The sequence below is a fragment of the Vanellus vanellus genome (assembly GCF_965231255.1).
Source record: "Vanellus vanellus genome assembly, chromosome: 11".
Taxonomy (NCBI): Eukaryota; Metazoa; Chordata; class Aves; order Charadriiformes; family Charadriidae; genus Vanellus; species Vanellus vanellus.
In genome coordinates, this window is record NC_138916.1 from 5,852,013 (window position 1) to 5,867,558 (window position 15,546).

General features: G+C 41.8%; 1 long non-coding RNA gene across 1 annotated transcript in view; it reads right to left on the reverse strand.

Annotated features, from left to right (window-relative positions):
* Positions 1-1,342: 1,342 nt before the first annotated feature.
* LOC309676515 overlaps positions 1,343-15,546 on the reverse strand; it is a 32,006-nt gene continuing 17,802 nt past the window's right edge. Inside the window, exon 4 of the long non-coding RNA XR_014269598.1 lies at positions 1,343-1,401. This is a non-coding gene — a long non-coding RNA (uncharacterized lncRNA). The remainder of the gene's footprint in view (positions 1,402-15,546) is intronic.

The window sequence follows — 15,546 nt, forward strand, 5'->3', positions numbered from 1 at the left end:
TGGTAAAATGATGGCAAATCCAGTATAGGGCTCAGTATAAGTAAACCTGATGGACTTTCTGTCAGGTGACATGCAGCTCATGGTTCAGACTCGTTGTAAAGCAGTGGTATGTGTGCTTCTGGGGCTCCTTTCACATACAGTGCATCTCTACGTCTCTGCTCACACCTACCTTTTGGAGGATCAGTGATGTGAATGTACCTCTCCATTTGCGAAGTCCTGATGGCAGTTCATTTCAACTGTGTGAATGGACTGTTTCCACACAGCTTTCTCCAGCTTCTGTCCAGAAAATATTTATTTGGGTTTCTGTTGATGACCAAAAGCAAAGTATTATGCCTCTTCCCTCTAGCATAAAGAAAGCCTTTGCTTGAAACACACTGTGTGGAAGGATTTGGATGAGGGTGAAGACACTTTGCTCCTTTAAGACAAGGAAGAAAGAACTGTCCTCCTTGAAGTATGAAGTAAAAGAAACAAGAAGAAATTCAGAGCTGCAAAATGCATGGTCTTGCAATTAAGAGCAAAACCAAAACCTTCTGCATCAAAATGTGACCCATTCGGGGTGAGTGGCTTAGGTGTAACAGCCAATCATGAGATCACCATGAGCAGTCCTGAAAAAGACATGTATTGGGAGATTTGTTTCCCTCAGATACAAGGAATATTCTTACTTTTAGACAAACCTCTAGTGAGATCTCCTATCACAGGGAATATTCTTACTTTTAGACAAACCTCTAGTGAGATCTCCTATCTTCTACAAGATCCTCTTAAAGGCCATGATGTTTATCTGCAGAAAAGCCAAACTGTCCTCCGTAGAGCATCGGAGGGTGAACACTGTTGGGAAGGAAGAAGAGAAAGAATTGTGTGAGGTTCAGGAACATGTTGGCATAAGTACAGATGAGCCTATACGAGCCATGAATAAATTTAGCCTGAAAGTATCGCAGCAGTGATTGGGATCTAGAACAGCTTTCCTCTGGGAGAAGTAGAGCTGAAACCTGACTTCTTTTCCTGATGCAGCAGGATAAGATGATGATGATGGGGAATTGGATAATGCAATGTTTGCAATAGAGAGGGATCATATTTAAAGACTGAGGAGGTCACTTCCAGCCCTGCATTCCTTGTCCAAAAATGGGGTAATCTGCAGACTTGCCTTGTATAAATAGTCTGGGCTTCAGAGAGAAACTCCAATACCAACAGTAGTTGTTGGTGACAGGAGAGGGATCTCTAGACCAGTCATACACAGCCAAAGCCTTTGACTTGGCTGCTGCTTCTGCTTCAAACATCTGCAAGAATGGGTTTAGCAAATGGATTTGATACATTAAGACCAGCTGGATTTGGAGATGGCAGATACCCGATGGATGCTTGATTTCCAGGAGAGGAAGAAAATGGAATCCTGGACTGATGTGTAATCTGCAGCAGGACAAAAGATAAAAGAGGAAATTAATTGGAATGAGGCAATGCTATCTTCTAAATGTTTTAATAAGATTTTATGAGATGTAATGTTCCAAGTCTGATAGATTAGCTTTGTTTTGGCCAATATTTTGTGGTGTTTCAGTTGCATACGAACACGAGTGAGAACTATGATAAATGGATTCATATTCTGACTAGCACCAGTATAGATGGATAAATAAAAGGGTGGCATGGGAATTGTGCTCTATAAAAGGATTTGTATTGGAAAAAATCTAGTAAAAATTAAAAAGACATGAAATCTGCTTTGGGAGCTCCGAACAAGGAAATTCCTACTATTCTTGACACTACAGTTTTTAAGTGAGATGTTGATTCAAAAGAAACATAAATGGAATGAATAAGAATATACCAGCAATTCCGTCATAAAAGAACTTTCTTAAAGCACTGTATTTTTTTGTGTGGAGCTCAGGTGCCCAGTGAAAAACACGTTCACATTGGATAAGAATGTTACTGTTGGATACTCTGGAGTTGTAATTGGTAAGACTGGACAAAGCTAGCATGCCATATATTTGGCATGTGATTCTCTTCTCATTTGTGCAGTGAAAGTCTAAAGTCAGCAGGATTACACAAAGGTAAAGACAGCACGACTGAGAGGAGGGAACACCAGCCCATACCCAGCTGCTCTGTCTCCAGGGTCTGATGGTGATTTATTTTAATGCTGAGCTTTTCACTGACGCCCCCTAAAAGTATAATTTGTTTGCATTTCCTGTGACGAGACCAAACTTCCATCTTATTGTCAGTCATACACTGACAGCAATCCTCAGTTAATTCTTCCTTTTAATGCGATCTTACCACACAGATAAATCATAATGGGTTTCTTTGCCTGGAGGACAATGAAGTGCTGCTAATTTAAAACTGATTTATGAAATGCTTTTCCAGAGTTTCACTGGGCAGCACACTGAAGATGCATTTAAAATTAAAGCATTCAGTACAATAGCACAAGCCCAAGAGTGCTCTTTTCCCTTGTTTGCCACTCTTTTCAGTGGATGAAACGTACTCTTGCATGGTCGCAATAAGATCATGTACCACTAAACCATCCTTGAAGGGCTTGTGTCTCTGTAACTGTTGTAACAGCTCCCTGATACCAGTGCAATACTTTAAAAAGAAAGAAGAAAAAAAAAAACACCAAAAAACACATCAAACAAGAAAACCACAAACCTATAATTCATTTTGCAAATTTCCTTTAGAAGACTGACTCCAGCCTGGGGTCGCTAGTGTTCTCTACCACTTATAAGGGGTTTTGACTCAGATCTAACAGAAAGAAGAAGAGATTTGAATTGTATTCTTAGAGGAGGGCAAACTGTTGACAGGTGAAGTGGGGCAGTTGTTAATAACTTTCAGCCTGTCTGAAACAGCTGATCTTTGAATGGATAATGTGGATTAAGTATTTGGGGGCTGAAGCTCCTCTGACCTGACTGCCACTTAAGTTGCTGTTGAATGCTATCACTTCATTGCTTTTGCAAAGTTGCTGAGCAGTAAATCACAGAGTATAATATTTTAATTACATAAGATTGGTTGTTCTTCCCCACTTCAGCTGATCTCAGTGAACAGCAAATAAGAATAAACAGCACACAGAGTGAGGGTGCTGCTGCTATGTAGCTCAATACTAGGAATATTGGAAGCCATGCTTATTAGTGCCTGTGCCATTTGCTGGCCTTCAGTTTGCTGATGAGTTCTGATTAATTAAAAGCAGCTGGAACAAGTTGAAGGCTTTCTGATCTGGCCCTACTCTTTGAGGAGTGCTGATGAGGCAGACGCTGCTCTGGCACAGAAACAAAAAACAATCCCTGTCCTGGAGGCCAGAGATGGGATTTTCTCTGTGAAAGTGAAACAGCATCTTTCAGGTGTTTTAGCCCCAGAGACGCTTGGGACTGGCTGGCCCCTGCCCTCCCTGTATGTACCTGACTCATCATCTGTGTATCAATGGATGACGGATAGAACAAGACTGCTACCCAGGAAGTTTCTTCTATCATTTATTCAGGTGGGAAGAAAATACAGAACCTGCTGTATCGCCTGCCTGGTTTCACACTCAGCTCTGAGGATAGTGCTGCTGATCATGAAGGAAGAGCTGTGCTTCCCACAACTATGGCCTGGAAAAGGTATTCCCTGATTCTTTCTTCTCAAAGACATGTCCACGCAGCTACTTATAAGACTGATGCTAAAAGAAGCATTTTCCAGAGCTTTCATTTTATTTGTTATTTTAATTGAGACAAATTAAGTGGCAAAAGATATTTGTGAATGCTGGAAAACAGAAGGAAGCATCTTTTGCTTTACATGCATGGGTAGCAAAAAACCCACAAGTGTCTCAACAGCTGAGTATTAGGTTCTGACATGGTTTCAGGTAGTGTGAAGCCTCAAGTGAAACATGTGCTGCAAGTAAATTGCAGCCTGTTTTCTCTTAAGTGTTTGGGGTGGAGGAGGTTCCCAGCATACAAGTGCCATGTGTTCCACATTGCCGGCTCCAGCGGGAGGCTGCTGGCCCTGGGGGATGAGTGAGGCAGGCTGAGGCTGGATTCAAACTTAAAGCTTGCTTAAGGGAATGAAAGAGGATGAGATAGCTAAAGAATAAAGGGTTTAATTTCGTCCTCCTCACTTAAGCAAAGTCGCTCACCATGTAACAATTTTTACAAAGTGCCAGAGAATCTGTTATGGTCACGTGAGCCTATTTCTACTTTTTCCAGTGGGAATATGTGTGTGACAGCAATAACTTCAGACTATTTTTCTTTTTTACAGTAATATCTGGCCATATGTTTAAACTCTTTGTATTTGGGAGCAGTAGTTAAAGTGTTTATTTTCTCATGCCTATGGATTCCCTGATGTGGAAGGAATTTTGTCAAAGAAAATCCTTGCCTTTCTCACACTCTTCCTGCTCGCTGCTGTGAGCCAGTGTTGTTCTCCAAGCATTTTTAACCTACTTTGCTGCACTTCTCTGCTTGTAAACCATTAACGGCAGATACTTAATGCTGGGGGGGACGCGATTCGCAAAATCACCCCAAGCTGCTTCTTTATCTCAGGGTATAATTACAGTATACTGTGACTTTTCTCCTGATTTTCTGTTAAACGAAATTTCAAACCATCAATTTCAAGGTAAAACTCTCACTATCTGTTTTTATCCTTTCTATCTGCTCCCTGAGACCAAAACCACAACCTCCACAAAATCCTGAGCCTTTTCTAAAAGTTGTTTGAAGTCTACAGGACTCTTTACATTGGCTCCTGGAGTCATGTTCTTCTTACTGGTATCAGTTTCATTAATGGATTTTCCCCCCCCCCCCCCCCCACTGACATTCCAAATGATTTTTGTTCTCCAAATATTCTTTGGGCAAAAGGAGCTCTGCGATAAAGGAAGTAATCACAGATCATCTGTATGAAGCTTTGCAGGGTCAGGGCCGTAGCAGGCCTTTTTTTTTAAATGGAAAGGAAAAATGTGGAATGCATTCTCATTTCAGAAAACACTTGTGCAGAAGCACGACAACTTAGTGGACAGAAAACCACAGCCTAGCTGCTGAAATGCTGGGTCATTCTAAAATGAAACTTTAGAAAGAACTGTCCTTCTTCTGTATGCAGAGGACAGTCTAAGGATGAAGAGTCTAGCTTTGAGCTTTGACTCAAATGTTGTACTTCAGTATGCCAAAAGCAACATCTGTTTTTTAATTAGGTGCTGCTGATTACTGATACCACTCTGAAATGTATTCCACTTAAAGATATAACTGTTGTGATTACATGTCTTACCTATCAAGATATGGAGCCCAATCCCATCAGTTCTTCTTACATGAGTGTGGCACAATGTTCAACTAAATTTTACTACTCAGAGGATACTCTTTCGTTATTCATGAGTTTTCATTTTAATATTTAATCTGCAAGGACTAGGTGAAGCTGCTTGGACTGTCTGTCTTAACTTGCTGCAAAGCAGGAATATTTCCAGCCAAATCGTAAGTCAAATATAGTCTAGGTGAAAGCTGATACAAACAACTAGAGATTCACTGCATATAACCTGGAGAGAAGGAAGTCATCTGGAGGCTGCTGTTCTTATGCGCTTCACACATCCCTGCACGTGCAGCATAGGATCCCTCTACCTGACAGCTCCCACAGCAGAATTCCACCCTCTCTAGAACTGGAGAGTGGTTCCCTCCTACCTCCCATTGTCTGCCCAGGAATGGGGCCGGGCTGGGGCCAAGGGAGGAACACCAGGAGGAGAGCCTCCATGCACAACTCCTTGGAGCTGTGTTACACTCATGGGCTCTCACAGCCCATCCCAGTACAACAGAGTGTGGCCTGCAGGCAACTGCATTTGTGGTTAAACTCTCCTCCTCCAGTGACACCTCAGTCTTTGTAGCTCATGGCATGGGAAATACAGGGAAGTGATGTCTGCCAACACATCTGTTTTTAACGTGTTAAAGACACTGAATCAAGATCTAGCATGTTTTGACAAGGTGAGTTATCCTTTTTTGAAATGTCCTTGGCTTGCTGCCTTGTTCATTCTCATGAGCCTTGTTTGTACTAGCAGGTTGCTGCTTCAACACAGCAACGTCATCTGGTGCATTTAAGCTTCAAACGTACTGTACCTGCGGGACACACTGCAACCAGCTAGGAAGCCCCAAGAACATGTATTTCAGGTGCGTTAGAGCACTAATCCTTCCTCTCTTTTCGGTTTAAGGTTGTTCCTGATCTGTGCTCTCTGGGGAAGGACTTTTGTGTGTGCGTCTGGGCTGGGGGGAAAGAACTACTTGTTTAGTAAAACCTGCCTGTAAGTGTTTTGCAGTGCATAGATCAATCCCCACATACTTTTGGAAATCAAAATCCCCTTGTTGCAGGTTTCTGTGTCACTACTGGACTGTGGTATGGCACAACTGTAGAATAAACTCTCAATATTGCTATTTGTGCAAGTCATGGGCCACAGCATATGGTGTCTAAATCCTAGAAGTTACTCAAAGAATAACTTAGTGACATTGTAATGTCTGGTTAAGGTTGTAGTAGTAGTAAATTGTCCATTTGCTAACTCCTAAAATCTTTTTTTGAGGAATAAAACAATGCATAAAATGACAAAAAATTGGCACATAGATTCATAGCTTTTCTCAAAATTGACTTTTTCAGATGGATCTAAATGCATTTTATCAATGGTTGAAATAGGTTACTTCTGTGGACAAGCAGAGTGCCAGGACTCTGTATCAGGGAACTAAATGTTTTTTTCTCTTTCTCTTTAACCTTGACAGAAGTGATCCTTACTGAATTTAAGTTTTGTGAAAACTTCTTTGCTTTACAAAGCCTCATTTTATTTGAAAATAAGAATTATGTTTATTTTTAGTATTTGATTTTTAAATTTACTTAGAGCACAAAGAGGGTACAGAGAATAGCTTTTCTCAGCGTGTGTGTTATTCACCTTAATATCAATATAACCGTTATATGAAACAAATTAATTTGGGATACATGAGAATTACCATGAAATTAGACTACATTAAACATGGGACCAAAGGGCAGAAAATGTTCTTCTATCAAGGCTACCAGAACAGTGATATTTGCGTGAAGTGCTTTGATATTTATGTTTTTGTTTCTAAGCAGGGTATATGAAATGAACAATTCTTTGTAGATGAGGAGCGGCTAAGGACTCTGGGCTTGGCTAGTTTGGAGAGGAGGAGGCTGAGGGGCAACCTCATTGCTCTCCACAGCTTCCTGAGGAGGGGGAGTGGAGAGGGAGGTGCTGCTATCTTCTCCCTGGTATCCAGTGATAAGACACGTGGGAATGGTTCAAAGCTGCGCCAGGGGAGGTTTATACTGGACATTAGGAAGCATTTCTTTACTGAGCGGGTGGTCAAACCCTGGAACAGGCTTCTTAGAGAGGTGCTCGATGCTCCAAGCTTATCAGTGTTTTAAGAGGAATTTGGACAATGTCTTTGATAACATGCTTTAACTTTTGGTCAGCCCTGAAGTGGTCAGGCAGGTAAACTAGTTGATCATCATAGGTCCTTTGCAACTGAAATATTCTATTCTATACATTATAAAGTTGCACTGCCTGATTTTATTTTTACCCTGAGGAAAGTATAAGCTATAATTCTCAAATTTCATTAACTGGGGTATATCCCAATACAAACCACAGCACGGTAACTCTACAAAGCCATGAGATGGATGATGGTCACTACTGCTGTAACACAGCACATCTCTGTGAAAACAGCTGATCTTCTTGGTGGACTTTTTTCAGGAAATCATTAGAAGCATTTACCTGGTCTAGTGGAGAGAAGCCTGCCCTGAAGTCAGGCTAGATATATGTATTGAGGGAACAAGCAACCCAGGTTGAACTCAGTGCTAGACAAGGAATCCAGGTTTAAGGGAGGAAAGCTCTTTTATCACATTTAGAGACGTTGATCACCTTGCAGTCAATTGAATCTACAACATGCCCATGGAGGGTCATACAGCATAAGCTCTCCCACCCATGCCAGATTTCTGTTTTCAGAAATCATGAAGCATTCAAGCCTTACAGACCTAGCCTGGTAGGTGACAGCCCAAGCTGTTTTCTCAAATAAGAAGTCAATCTTCCACAAAAGAAGAGTGACCTGAACACACTGGTCTGGGGGCAGTTCTGGGTCTGGTTTCACCATATCCCAGAGTTCTTGAAAGAAGCACAGAGTCTGCAATACAGAGCTGAAAGTCCTGGGTAACATCATAGGAATTTTTAGGTTTTCATCATGTTCAGCCCTTTAAAACTTATGTGAAACTAACAAGGCAGTTTATACACTGGTCCCTTGAATATGTGTTCCTTCTGTCTTGCTATGAGGCTTGCTCCCACCTACATGTGCTTGTCCTCTAATGCAGTTCAAAAGAGTCTTAGGGAGAAATCATAGGCTTTCTTCCAGTTTCAAGATGAGACATATCTATCCTTCAGGGAGAGTGTTTTTAAGTCCTTTTCACAATTAAATTTGCTTGATGTTAAATCATCATATTTTCCTTTTTCTTCTCCAGTTCTGCATTGATAGAATACGCCAGAGGGTCGTTTAAAAAGTTGAAACTGTGAAGACTGTTTATAAAATGAGTTGTACCCTAAATCCCACCAGACAGAACAGAAAAAAGCATTTGACACTTGCTTTCAGGGCTTCCAGTTCATAGAGGTGTTGCCTCACCACTGCTTTTTATGGTGAGCCAGTACATCCTAAACCACTGCAACAGTATGACTTAATTGTGCTCACTAGTTCTAGCTGCTGATGTTAAACTATCACTGCTAGAAGAACCACAACATAGCCCAGAATGCTCTGTCTCTCCTGACAACACATCATTGTCTCTCATTGTTCATCCATGCTGGCTGTGGTGTTCCAGGGTCTGACAGCCTGAATGCATGGCCAACCTATGCACCTCTGGTACCACCATGACTTCCAGAATATGGATTAAGGGCACTTGCAGAGTAATCTATAGAATGTAAATCTTTGTTTAGAGGAAATTCAATTTCCATTCCTTGTGTCTGCACCTGCATAGCCTGGCTGTGATCTTATAACTCGCCTGTCAGAGTGAGTGTACATCCATAGCAACAAAACTGTGAAATCATCTTCCTGATCAGACATCCTTTAACCATACTGATAACATTAATTCACAGGTGGAAGACTGGACGCTTTCCTGTCACCCTTCAGAACAGTGGCCTCGCAGATACAGGAGCACCAGCAGTCTCCTTTTGAGTCCCTCAGTCTTTTTCCCTTTTGAACTTCAAGATTTAGTCACAGAAAGTCACTGACAGGGCAGCAATTTGCCAAGACTTGACTGAGAGTCACACATTCCTCTTCCTTCCAAGTTGGAGTGGTGCAATAGAGCTCAAAGTCCCCCTCTTTTTCAGAAGCAAGCAGAATAAGCAGAGTCATTCTGCCCATCATATTTATTTCAATTAAATAATCTCCCTCTCTCTTATTTTCTTCCTTTCTCAAGCCAGTTCCAGCCTTCTAAAGAAGGATCCTTTCATCAGCTTACCTAAACTGCCCAGGCTAATTGGGTGTCTGTTGAACCCTCTGATGGTGCTAGGAAATCCACTCTGCCCTGCTGCTGACTTTTATCCTGGTTATCCATGTGCAGAAGCTTGCTTTTCCAGGTAACTGGCTGAACTAAGCAGTGGAGCTCATTTCACTCCAAGTATGGGAAATGTAGATAATGAATTACCTGTTGTGTGATATATTTCATGATCCTAATAGCCTTTAAAATATTTTTCAGGTTCCATTCTTTCCTACAGTGTTACGAGTCTGCTTGATGAATTTATGGGCAGTCTTGAGTTCTTTATATGCCACTGTTGTGAAAGATGCATCTGTTTTTCCATTAATGTCTAAAGTGATTTTTGTGTGTAACAGGTCTCTAGTCCATTGTACTGCTTATCAGTAGTACCATGTTGGCCACAGCATTATAACTACAGTGGAACAGTGAGCAGAAAAAAAATCCTATCAATCCAAGTAGAAACACTGTCATTAAAACAACCTAAAACTGTAACATTACAAATAAGAGACTTGAACAACAAGTACCATTTGAATCTGGGTAATTCTGGAGATTCCAAGATAAGATAGTTGCAGCATTATATTCTAGAAAAAAATGTTGAGGCTTTTTCTTAGCAATACTGGTACGTGCCAAGCCGAGTTTCAGTTTCTTATTGGCATTTTATGAGACTATTCAGTGTTTCCAGCTCTCACCAGGGATGTTTCATACTTTCCCATGGTATATCACTTTTTACTTTCACTGAACAAAGACAAGCCTGATAACCTGCTGTATTACATAAGCATATTGCTCCAGTTCATTGACTATTTGGGGTTAGATTTTGATTTGTTCCTGAGTAAAATCCATGAAGCTGCTATATATGTCTAATGCTGTGTATGATGATGTGTGTGTTCTCTGTAACCCAAAAACCTGTTTCCATGTGTTTTGCCTGGATTCAGGTCTTGTAATGCATCTGACTATTGTAAGAGGCATACAACTGCCCCACAGAAGAGAATATGCACATCCAGAACCTCCTTATCCTGTTGGACTGAAAATCTACTAACTTTGTAGATAGGGAATACTGAAAAACCTATTTGCCTGCAAAAGTCACCCTGTTCTGCAGGCTTTGTTGACTGTAGGCACTTAAATCAGTGATGTTCGTTTAAGTCAAAACTTTCAAATCTTTTCAAGGGGAAGGGCAATGATAAGCAAGAACTAATTTTATCATCCAGTGAAGTTACCTTCAGGTATTCATTCAATCCAATCAAAGCCAGTGATCTGCTTTTCTTTGTGATCAGCTCCTTTTCTTTTTTTTTTTTTTAGTAGAACTTGCTCTATGCTGGAAGTGCTCTCTCTTATTAGTGATGGTTATAGAAACTAAACTTGCACAATAAAATAATATATTATTTTTTATGCTTCTCAAGTAGAATAAAATCTAGGCAAAACATTTCTGATGGATATTCAGAATTACTAACTGTTGGTAAGTAAAGTACATGTATTTTGGAGGGAGGTGTTGTGTCTTTTTTTATCATTTGGGGTAAAATCAGTACTAAACAATCTCTTATGCAGTAGCAGCAATGTAACCGAACAAGCTGATTGGGTAGGAAATAAAGAATGAGGCTAATCAGAAATGCATATTATTTACTGGTGAAAGTTTATAGCCAAACTCTTGAGAGAATGGAATAAAATGTTTCTCATATGCCATTTAAGCTCTAAAGGAGATAAGCAGTTTCAGAAAGGATGTTAGTCATTACTGGTAGGTTTTTTGAATGCAGACAATGCAAGAAAGACTTAACTCCCCTTTTCCTTAGAGTAATTATCTCTCTTCTCCCAGCTTTATAAATATTCATGTCTCCTGAGAGGGTTCCTTTACACAGCTAGAGCAGGGAATTGCTGTTAGTGAAAGTTAGATTCTACCTTCATGTTAAAATGCGTGACAGAGAAAGTGGACTAGAGCAGCTCATCTACTCCTGGGCACCAAATTGTTGTTGGTAAATATTTCTTTAACCAGTTAAAATGCTAGACTGGCTTTCCCATAAATAGGAATCTTATTGGCCTTGGACACTATGCTTTATGTGAAGTATGTTTCATGCTGGAAGCTGGGTTTTACGTTACGGGGTCTTAAAACCTGCAATGCATGCAGGCAAAAAAAAAAAAAGGCATGCAGGAAAAGAAATTTAACATCACGTACACAAAATAATGAAAATATGTTTGCTTATTTTAAATAAACATGAAGTAGATACTGCCTGAAATTGGGTGTGATTCCATTGTAAACATGGAAAGGCATTTAAAGACATGCAGTTAGATCCCTGTATAGTCCTGTACTTCAGACTGAGAGATTTTTTTGCTGACTTCAGTGGCAGTGGAATTAGGGACAGTGTAACCTTCTTGGATTGTGCACTGCAACTGTCAGCTTCTCATCACAGGACCGTGTAACATGCTAGAAAGAACAAATTCTTTGGTTTGTACCTTTAGATTTTTACAGTTCATGCTGCTGCAACACAAAGTACTTGAGATACTTTGCATAAAGTCCCAAAGTGCCTCAAGGGCCCTGCCACTCCTGTGCTCTTGCTGCCAAGGAGCACTCAGGCACCTGTTCATTTCTTCATTTAAAGGAGCATGGACACTTTTCATAAAGCTATGCAGAAATTTGCCTTTGCTGATGAGGTAAAATATAAGCTACTATACAATACCAAATAAGAGAAGAAAGATAAAGTTTTCAGATTAGATTTGCTGAACCTTTCTGACTACTTTGTACTACTATACAAGTAATGCAGAATGACTTGATTTAGGCCAGAAGTGGTGAACAGACTGCCAATAGATATCTTTGACCTTTGTCAAAATGACAGCACTTAATCAATATGCTATAAATTTGATCATGATACCTCTCAGTTGATTGAAGGGTTTTTTTCCAAGAAACTGCAGCTGAACTGCTGCTGCTTTCTTTAGAAAAATAAAACTGAACAGGGTTTTTTGTTCTCACAGAAGCCTGTGGAAATTTTGTGTGTTTTAGGTAGTATAATGCACTAAGCCATTTCTGTTGCTTTAAGAACGGCAAGCTGTTACGTGCTGTCTCATCCCTGCCTGTCTTCCTCACCTCCTCCTTCCACAGCAGGGCCAGAAGTTTTTCCTTTTCATCTTGGCTGGACAAGGAGGGCTTCATCTCCCCTGGTGCACATCATCCAAAGGCTGTCAGCTCCTAAAGACCTCCTGCCTTTACCCACTGTAAACCACTGACCAGAGTGAAAGGTTTCCCCGTGTGCTTCCAGGTCCTTGAACCAGTCAGTGTCAATGATGAAGATGAGGAAAACAGTTCTGTATGTGTGTAATTATTGCAGGTAGATAGCTGCACTGGACAGGCCCTACAGTTGTACAGGGTAATGATGTTCTCCTCCCTTTACAGAAATATGCTATGGTAGTTCGTGTGTGAGTATGCATAACATTCCCATGCTCAGGAGCTTGTAGAATTACCACTTTTTTTTTTTTAATCAATAACCAGGACATTGCTATTGTTTGCAGGAGAATGAAATAATTTTTGAACTAAACACTAAATTAAAAACTTACATCATCTCAATTAAACAACAACGGGAAGCTTTCCAGGGATCCGGCAGGGTAGGTTTCAGCGCGTTTTGGCTGATTCCAATTTGTTAACATGACAGAACCCCCTCCGTGCCGCGGCCGGCAGGTGGTGCCCGGGGCCCGCCGCGGGCCCCCCGCTCCGGCCCTGCAACCGGCCCGGCCCCCGCCGCCAGCCCGGAGGGAAGGCGAGGGCGACGCGGTCGGACATTTCCCGAGTCGGCTCTTTATCCCGAGTGAAGTCAAAACGGCAGGAGAGAAATAAAATCAGTGCAACAGATAAAGGAAAAATCCAGACTTGGTCCCGTGTTGCTCGGGTAGGAGATTTCTTTTTCCAGCCCCTGGCCAGGTCCCAGGGTTTCACCGGTTACTTGGTACAGGAGTTGTAATAAAGCATTGCCACAAATTATATCCTTTCCGGTTTAAAAGTGGTTTATTGCAGATACTTTTTTTTTTTTTTTTTTTTTTTTGTAGCAACAGGAAGCCTTGTTGGCAGCGTATTTTAATTATGCTCTGAAGCTAATCAAGGAAAGCAAAACCGTTTTGAACACAGGAAGCTAAACAGCTAATCATACATTTGAGTGCCTATTTCCATGGGGGATGTAGAAGTACTTAAGTGTTGCTGAACTCCCAGTACATCAGCAATCTGTTAAATGGCTATAAAGTGCAGGCTTTATTAGGAAGGGGAGGATGCGTACCACCCAATGTTAGGCACCTGCTCCCTCTTTGCAGTCACCAGGGGGAGAGAGGCAACAGACCAGGAGACTCCAAATCACCCTCTGGAAAAACCCTAGCTCTTTCCGCTAACTGTAGAAGAAGCCTAAAGAGACTAAAATGGAAATTAAGTCCCATTAATGGAAATTAATGCCCCATCCCTTGAAGTGTTCAAGTCTGGGCTGGATGGGGCTTTGTGTAACCTGGTCTAGTGGGAGGTGCCCCAGCCCACGGCAGGGGGGTTGGAACTAGGTGATCTTTAAGGTCCCTTCCAACTCTAACCATTCTGTGAGTCTATGAAATTGAGTACCTAAAACAGTGTAGCTACTTTATTTCACTACTGCCTGATGCTAGCTGTGAACTTAGCCTACCTGAGGCTAATTGCCATGATTGCCATATCTGAACTACTTCTGTGAATTGTTACTGGAGTTTCCCACTAAAAAGCTCAATTTCCTTCATTTTTCTCCATTTTTAGAGTCAAATTTTCTTTGGTATTAAAAGCAGAGATGTATATATTGGAACAAAGCTCACTTACTCTTTGGAAATTATGTAGTATGTAATGCATGATGTATAGTACTGTATTGCTTGGTCTGAAAGGGTAACAGCTATGCAGCACACATTCTGCTTCCCAAAGGATAGCATCCCAGTGGCTCTGATAGCTCGTCTTACTGTGCTGCTGAAAAGTTTCGTTAGGTGGGGAAAGCACAAACCTTCTCTGGAAGCCGCTGAATTATATAGGTGACTACTTGAACCACATCCACAGCAAGTAAGTCCATTTAAGTAAAGTGGGAAAGCACTGACAATGGAAATGTTACTAGGACATTTGGGGTGTCCTGAACCTTTTTACAAAGCACGGCAGAAAGAATTTTCTCTGGTTGGAATCACTACTGGATTATTATGAAAGTGAAGCTTAACTGGTGTAAAACAAGCAGGAGAGAGGCAAGGCTCAGCCCCAGAACACGTGTGTACCCAGCTAAATCTTTCAGCAGGTTCAAAATGTTCCCTGCCCCTGTAACCCACTTGATTTGTTTTCTCTGAGCACATCTTGTCTGTTTCAAGCACTCAATAAACATGAACTTTAGCTCTTTGGTGGAAAAAGGAAAGACACAAAATTATGCCTGCTGTCCCTGTGTTATGGGCATACACCTTCAGCCGAGCGTTTAGCCAACCTGTTTGGTGGGCCTCCCACACTTTGCAGTTAGGATTCCTATTTGCAGCTTGCAGAATAATTATAAAGAGTTTGCAGAGGTGCGTTCAAGTTGTGCTGCATTGCAGAACTGCGGTGAGAAAGTTCATGGATCCCACCTGGCTCTGTGCAGTGTCTGTAAGCGTCACGCATGCCTGTGCTTTTGACATACTCCATTCTAAGGTGACTTGTAAAGCGTTTTCTGCAACGTCTTTCTCCTCACTGCATCTGCATCCCTGTTTCTGCTGTCGCCTGATATCAGTCATAGGGCACTGGGTCAGGGCTCGCTTGTCCCGTGTTCTTTCTAGATAGTGGGGGGGCGGGGAACATCCAGGTGCAGAAAAGCAGCAAAGTTCTTTTGAAATGAACTTGAAAAACCGCAATCCCCACTTCCTACTGCTCTGATGCTGGAAACCTGCCAGGATGTCGAGAAGAAGCTAAGCACCGAGACAATGCTGCCTTTGTCCTGGCTCTGTTAGTTAACCGCCGGACACCTCGGGACGCCTCTGTAAAAAGATATCAATCAAAAAGGAACGGGAAGCAGGGGAAGGACGAGGGGCTGCCCGGGGTACGGGTGGCTTTGGCCTCCCCCGCTGGCAGGCGGGTGCGGAGCGCCGGGCGCCGCTGCTGCTCCGCGGGAGCGTACGGCGGTCGTCAAAAAGCGCGGCTCATTTTGGAAAGCT